Source organism: Mesocricetus auratus, unplaced genomic scaffold, assembly GCF_017639785.1.
Source record: "Mesocricetus auratus isolate SY011 unplaced genomic scaffold, BCM_Maur_2.0 contig_11443_pilon_obj, whole genome shotgun sequence".
NCBI classification, from domain to species: Eukaryota; Metazoa; Chordata; class Mammalia; order Rodentia; family Cricetidae; genus Mesocricetus; species Mesocricetus auratus.
This window is the reverse complement of record NW_024430380.1, coordinates 1-6,982: the sequence shown is the minus strand read 5'-3', so window position 1 is coordinate 6,982 and position 6,982 is coordinate 1. Positions and strand designations below refer to the sequence as shown.

Below are 6,982 nucleotides of genomic sequence, written 5' to 3'. Positions count from 1 at the left end.
ATTTTCCTTGCACAGCTCATTTATAGGTGAAAGTATTCTTCAAATATCTTCCTTACCGAATGTTGCGGCCTTATCAAGAGCTTCATGTGCTCACTGTGCCAAGATGTTTTCATGCTCTAATATTGCATAGATACTGCTCAGGAGTGTCCAGTGTGACAGCCCAGGACTCCAGCTAGATCACTATGTTACATTTCTGAGGGTCAAAAAGGAGACAGAGACTCAGTATTCTAGTGGACTGTAGTACACAGTTGTAAGGCAAATTCAGATACCTTTTCTTATGTTAGGATTAGTGAACTTGTCCTGCCAATCAGGCATCAGGACTCATGAAGCAGTTTGACTTTTTGCAACTGTCCAGGCATTCCACTCTTGGCCTACATACACAGGCTCAGCAACTTGTGGATACTACTCACCCCACATAATTCTCATAAAATTTCAAACACATGAATGACATCCCAAGATATAATGTCCACCATCCTTCATGTGATAATTAACTGGACATAAGAACAGGTGAAGTGATCCTATGCATGTGGTGCTTGGGCAATTAAGAAACTTGAGTTTATGCATCCTTCAATCGTGACTACTCAGTGATGTGAGAGGGAAATAGTATAGCTCTGTGCAGAGCAGATGAGAAGTCTTCGAACTTGTAAGACACAGTGGATAATCAGATGGTAAAATGTTTTCTACAGTCCTATAATGTGCCCTTCCAATTGTCTGTCATATCATGAATTTAATGCTTGCAGTGAGGATAGGGTGAAAGCAGAGAAGGGTTAAACATGGATAGGTTTTGCAACAGGTAACCGCATTTGCAATTTATCTTTATCTACCACAAAGCACTGATTATCAATGCAACCAATCATCATAATCTCGATTTGGGCTTTCTCAACCAGAGCATTGCAATTCTGCAAACACTGACTTGCAAATTTGGAACCATAATATTTTCTTTGACAGAGACAACTGTTTCTGCTTGATACCCTGCAGGAGTCCTATTCCCGCTGACCATTTGAGTGAAGCTTGCTGAGACCTAGCTTCTAGATAGTTGGTCTTTGTCATCCTGGTAAGCAGCACTGTTTGTTTCCCACTAGCAGATATAGCTTTGCCTTCTGAGGACACGGGTCTATGATGACAAACTAATGTCATGAAGAGAGGTGATGACAACAATATCATGTTCAGTATGGTTCTGCTGAGGCCCAGAATAAAGGACAGGGGAGAAATGGAGGATAGGCCCATTAGGCCTTCAACATAGGCCATTGTAAAGGGCCTCATTCACCCAACATTTTTCCCTTCTGGTGAATCCTCTTAAGTCCAAGTGCTCATCTTTATGGGAGCATGAGTCCTGCTAAGGAAGGCATTATTGGCAAAATCTATGTATGTCAAGCTGGCCCACATCAGCACTCTGATCATTTCCATTTCTTCTCTTCTGCATTTCAGTGAACGAAGATGCGGACATGGTGCCTCAATCATTTCACATTCAGGTACGTGGAAATATCAGCTGAAGTACCTGGTCTCCTTTGGATATCCTACTTCAAACATTGTAAAACATGACATTCTAGGAATCCAGTGAAATTTAAGTGAGAGAGCTTGGGCTCTCACTACCATTTGGGAATACCATCGGACTAAGGCCATGATAAACGAATGGAAATTAAGGATTCTTCATCATTTTGAATTCCAATTAGTAGATATTAGATAATTGCGCAGTGAATTTTCAAAAAGGTGGGACACAGGAAATGGGTCAAGAGGTTCAGTCCATTTTCCTTGCACAGCTCATTTATAGGTGAAAGTATTCTTCAAATATCTTCCTTACCGAATGTTGCGGCCTTATCAAGAGCTTCATGTGCTCACTGTGCCAAGATGTTTTCATGGTCTAATATTGCATAGATACTGCTCAGGAGTGTCCAGTGTGACAGCCCAGGACTCCAGCTAGATCACTATGTTACATTTCTGAGGGTCAAAAAGGAGACAGAGACTCAGTTTTCTAGCGGACTAATGTACACAGTTGTAAGGCAAATTCAGATACCTTTTCTTATGTTAGGATTAGTGAACTTGTCCTGCCAATCAGGCATCAGGACTCATGAAGCAGTTTGACATTTTGCAACTGTCCAGGCATTCCACTCTTGGCCTACATGCACAGGCTCAGCAACTTGTGGATACTACTCACCCCACATAATTCTCATAAAATTTCAAACACATGAATGACATCCCAAGTTATAAAGTCCACCATCCTTCATGTGATAATTAACTGGACATAAGAACAGGTGAAGTGATCCTATGCATGGGGTGCTTGGGCAATTAAGAAACTTGAGTTTATGCATCTTTCAATCGTGACTACTCAGTGATGTGAGAGGGAAATAGTATAGCTCTGTGCAGAGCAGATGAGAAGTCTTCGATCTTGTAAGACACAGTGAATGATCAGATGGTAAAATGTTTTCTACAGTCCTATAATGTGCCCTTCCAATTGTCTGTCACATCATGAATTTTATGCTTGCAGTGAGGATGAGGATGAAAGCAGAGAAGGGTTAAACATGGATAGGTTTTGCAACAGGTAACCGCATTTGCAATTTATCTTTATCTACCACAAAGCACTGATTATCAATGCAACCAATCATCATAATCTCGATTTGGGCTTTCTAAACCTGAGCATTGCAATTCTGCAGACACTGACTTGCAAATTTGGAACCATAAAATTTTCTTTGACAGAGACAACTGTTTCTGCTTGATACCCTGCAGGAGTCCTATTCCCGCTGACCATTTGTGTGAAGCTTGCTGAGACCTACCTTCTAGATAGTTGGTCTTTGTCATCCTGGTAAGCAGCACTGTTTGTTTCCCACTAGCAGATATAGCTTTGCCTTCTGAGGACACGGGTCTATGATGACAAACCAATGTCATGAAGAGAGGTGATGACAACAATATCATGTTCAGTATGGTTCTGCTGAGGCCCAGAATAAAGGACAGGGGAGAAATGGAGGATAGGCCCATTAGGCCTTCAACATAGGCCATTGTAAAGGGCCTCATTCACCCAACATTTTTCCCTTCTGGTGAATCCTCTTAAGTCCAAGTGCTCATCTTTATCGGAGCATGAGTCCTGCTAAGGAAGGCATTATTGGCAAAATCTATGTATGTCAAGCTGGCCCACATCAGCACTCTGATCATTTCCATTTCTTCTCTTCTGCATTTCAGTGAACGAAGATGCGGACATGGTGCCTCAATCATTTCACATTCAGGTACGTGGAAATATCAGCTGAAGTACCTGGTCTCCTTTGGATATCCTACTTCAAACATTATAAAACATGACATTCTAGGAATCCAGTGAAATTTAAGTGAGAGAGCTTGGGCTCTCCCTTCCATTTGGGAATACCATCGGACTAAGACCATGAAAAACGAATGGAAATTAAGGATTCTTCATCATTTAGAATTCCAATTAGTAGATATTAGATAATTGCGCAGTGAATTTTCAAAAAGGTGGGACACAGGAAATGGGTCAAGAGGTTCAGTCCATTTTCCTTGCACAGCTCATTTATAGGTGAAAGTATTCTTCAAATATCTTCCTTACCGAATGTTGCGGCCTTATCAAGAGCTTCATGTGCTCACTGTGCCAAGATGTTTTCATGGTCTAATATTGCATAGATACTGCTCAGGAGTGTCCAGTGTGACGGCCCAGGACTCCAGCTAGATCACTATGTTACATTTCTGAGGGTCAAAAAGGAGACAGAGACTCAGTTTTCTAGCGGACTAATGTACACAGTTGTAAGGCAAATTCAGATACCTTTTCTTATGTTAGGATTAGTGAACTTGTCCTGCCAATCAGGCATCAGGACTCATGAAGCAGTTTGACATTTTGCAACTGTCCAGGCATTCCACTCTTGGCCTACATGCACAGGCTCAGCAACTTGTGGATACTACTCACCCCACATGATTCTCATAAAATTTCAAACACATGAATGACATCCCAAGTTATAAAGTCCACCATCCTTCATGTGATAATTAACTGGACATAAGAACAGGTGAAGTGATCCTATGCATGGGGTGCTTGGGCAATTAAGAAACTTGAGTTTATGCATCCTTCAATCGTGACTACTCAGTGATGTGAGAGGGAAATAGTATAGCTCTGTGCAGAGCAGATGAGAAGTCTTCGAACTTGTAAGACACAGTGGATAATCAGATGGTAAAATGTTTTCTACAGTCCTATAATGTGCCCTTCCAATTGTCTGTCACATCATGAATTTTATGCTTGCAGTGAGGATGAGGATGAAAGCAGAGAAGGGTTAAACATGGATAGGTTTTGCAACAGGTAACCGCATTTGCAATTTATCTTTATCTACCACAAAGCACTGATTATCAATGCAACCAATCATCATAATCTCGATTTGGGCTTTCTAAACCTGAGCATTGCAATTCTGCAGACACTGACTTGCAAATTTGGAACCATAAAATTTTCTTTGACAGAGACAACTGTTTCTGCTTGATACCCTGCAGGAGTCCTATTCCCGCTGACCATTTGTGTGAAGCTTGCTGAGACCTACCTTCTAGATAGTTGGTCTTTGTCATCCTGGTAAGCAGCACTGTTTGTTTCCCACTAGCAGATATAGCTTTGCCTTCTGAGGACACGGGTCTATGATGACAAACCAATGTCATGAAGAGAGGTGATGACAACAATATCATGTTCAGTATGGTTCTGCTGAGGCCCAGAATAAAGGACAGGGGAGAAATGGAGGATAGGCCCATTAGGCCTTCAACATAGGCCATTGTAAAGGGCCTCATTCACCCAACATTTTTCCCTTCTGGTGAATCCTCTTAAGTCCAAGTGCTCATCTTTATGGGAGCATGAGTCCTGCTAAGGAAGGCATTATTGGCAAAATCTATGTATGTCAAGCTGGCCCACATCAGCACTCTGATCATTTCCATTTCTTCTCTTCTGCATTTCAGTGAACGAAGATGCGGACATGGTGCCTCAATCATTTCACATTCAGGTACGTGGAAATATCAGCTGAAGTACCTGGTCTCCTTTGGATATCCTACTTCAAACATTATAAAACATGACATTCTAGGAATCCAGTGAAATTTAAGTGAGAGAGCTTGGGCTCTCCCTTCCATTTGGGAATACCATCGGACTAAGACCATGAAAAACGAATGGAAATTAAGGATTCTTCATCATTTAGAATTCCAATTAGTAGATATTAGATAATTGCGCAGTGAATTTTCAAAAAGGTGGGACACAGGAAATGGGTCAAGAGGTTCAGTCCATTTTCCTTGCACAGCTCATTTATAGGTGAAAGTATTCTTCAAATATCTTCCTTACCGAATGTTGCGGCCTTATCAAGAGCTTCATGTGCTCACTGTGCCAAGATGTTTTCATGCTCTAATATTGCATAGATACTGCTCAGGAGTGTCCAGTGTGACGGCCCAGGACTCCAGCTAGATCACTATGTTACATTTCTGAGGGTCAAAAAGGAGACAGAGACTCAGTTTTCTAGCGGACTAATGTACACAGTTGTAAGGCAAATTCAGATACCTTTTCTTATGTTAGGATTAGTGAACTTGTCCTGCCAATCAGGCATCAGGACTCATGAAGCAGTTTGACATTTTGCAACTGTCCAGGCATTCCACTCTTGGCCTACATGCACAGGCTCAGCAACTTGTGGATACTACTCACCCCACATAATTCTCATAAAATTTCAAACACATGAATGACATCCCAAGATATAATGTCCACCATCCTTCATGTGATAATTAACTGGACATAAGAACAGGTGAAGTGATCCTATGCATGTGGTGCTTGGGCAATTAAGAAACTTGAGTTTATGCATCCTTCAATCGTGACTACTCAGTGATGTGAGAGGGAAATAGTATAGCTCTGTGCAGAGCAGATGAGAAGTCTTCGAACTTGTAAGACACAGTGGATAATCAGATGGTAAAATGTTTTCTACAGTCCTATAATGTGCCCTTCCAATTGTCTGTCATATCATGAATTTAATGCTTGCAGTGAGGATGAGGATGAAAGCAGAGAAGGGTTAAACATGGATAGGTTTTGCAACAGGTAACCGCATTTGCAATTTATCTTTATCTACCACAAAGCACTGATTATCAATGCAACCAATCATCATAATCTCGATTTGGGCTTTCTAAACCTGAGCATTGCAATTCTGCAGACACTGACTTGCAAATTTGGAACCATAAAATTTTCTTTGACAGAGACAACTGTTTCTGCTTGATACCCTGCAGGAGTCCTATTCCCGCTGACCATTTGTGTGAAGCTTGCTGAGACCTACCTTCTAGATAGTTGGTCTTTGTCATCCTGGTAAGCAGCACTGTTTGTTTCCCACTAGCAGATATAGCTTTGCCTTCTGAGGACACGGGTCTATGATGACAAACCAATGTCATGAAGAGAGGTGATGACAACAATATCATGTTCAGTATGGTTCTGCTGAGGCCCAGAATAAAGGACAGGGGAGAAATGGAGGATAGGCCCATTAGGCCTTCAACATAGGCCATTGTAAAGGGCCTCATTCACCCAACATTTTTCCCTTCTGGTGAATCCTCTTAAGTCCAAGTGCTCATCTTTATCGGAGCATGAGTCCTGCTAAGGAAGGCATTATTGGCAAAATCTATGTATGTCAAGCTGGCCCACATCAGCACTCTGATCATTTCCATTTCTTCTCTTCTGCATTTCAGTGAACGAAGATGCGGACATGGTGCCTCAATCATTTCACATTCAGGTACGTGGAAATATCAGCTGAAGTACCTGGTCTCCTTTGGATATCCTACTTCAAACATTATAAAACATGACATTCTAGGAATCCAGTGAAATTTAAGTGAGAGAGCTTGGGCTCTCCCTTCCATTTGGGAATACCATCGGACTAAGGCCATGAAAAACGAATGGAAATTAAGGATTCTTCATCATTTAGAATTCCAATTAGTAGATATTAGATAATTGCGCAGTGAATTTTCAAAAAGGTGGGACACAGGAAATGGGTCAAGAGGTTCAGTC

The 6,982-nt window shown here is 41.5% G+C and overlaps 4 non-coding genes across 4 annotated transcripts; all 4 read left to right on the top strand.

Annotated features, from left to right (window-relative positions):
* The first annotated feature begins 1,110 nt into the window (after positions 1-1,110).
* On the top strand, positions 1,111-1,189 carry LOC121138048. Its single transcript, XR_005875270.1, has one exon. It is a non-coding gene; the product is annotated as a small nucleolar RNA SNORD115 (small nucleolar RNA).
* Positions 1,190-2,856: 1,667 nt separating this feature from the next.
* On the top strand, positions 2,857-2,935 carry LOC121138051. Its single transcript, XR_005875273.1, has one exon. It is a non-coding gene; the product is annotated as a small nucleolar RNA SNORD115 (small nucleolar RNA).
* Positions 2,936-4,602: 1,667 nt separating this feature from the next.
* Positions 4,603-4,681, top strand: LOC121138050. Its single transcript, XR_005875272.1, has one exon. It is a non-coding gene; the product is annotated as a small nucleolar RNA SNORD115 (small nucleolar RNA).
* A 1,667-nt stretch (positions 4,682-6,348) lies between these two features.
* On the top strand, positions 6,349-6,427 carry LOC121138049. Its single transcript, XR_005875271.1, has one exon. It is a non-coding gene; the product is annotated as a small nucleolar RNA SNORD115 (small nucleolar RNA).
* The last annotated feature ends 555 nt before the right edge of the window (positions 6,428-6,982 follow it).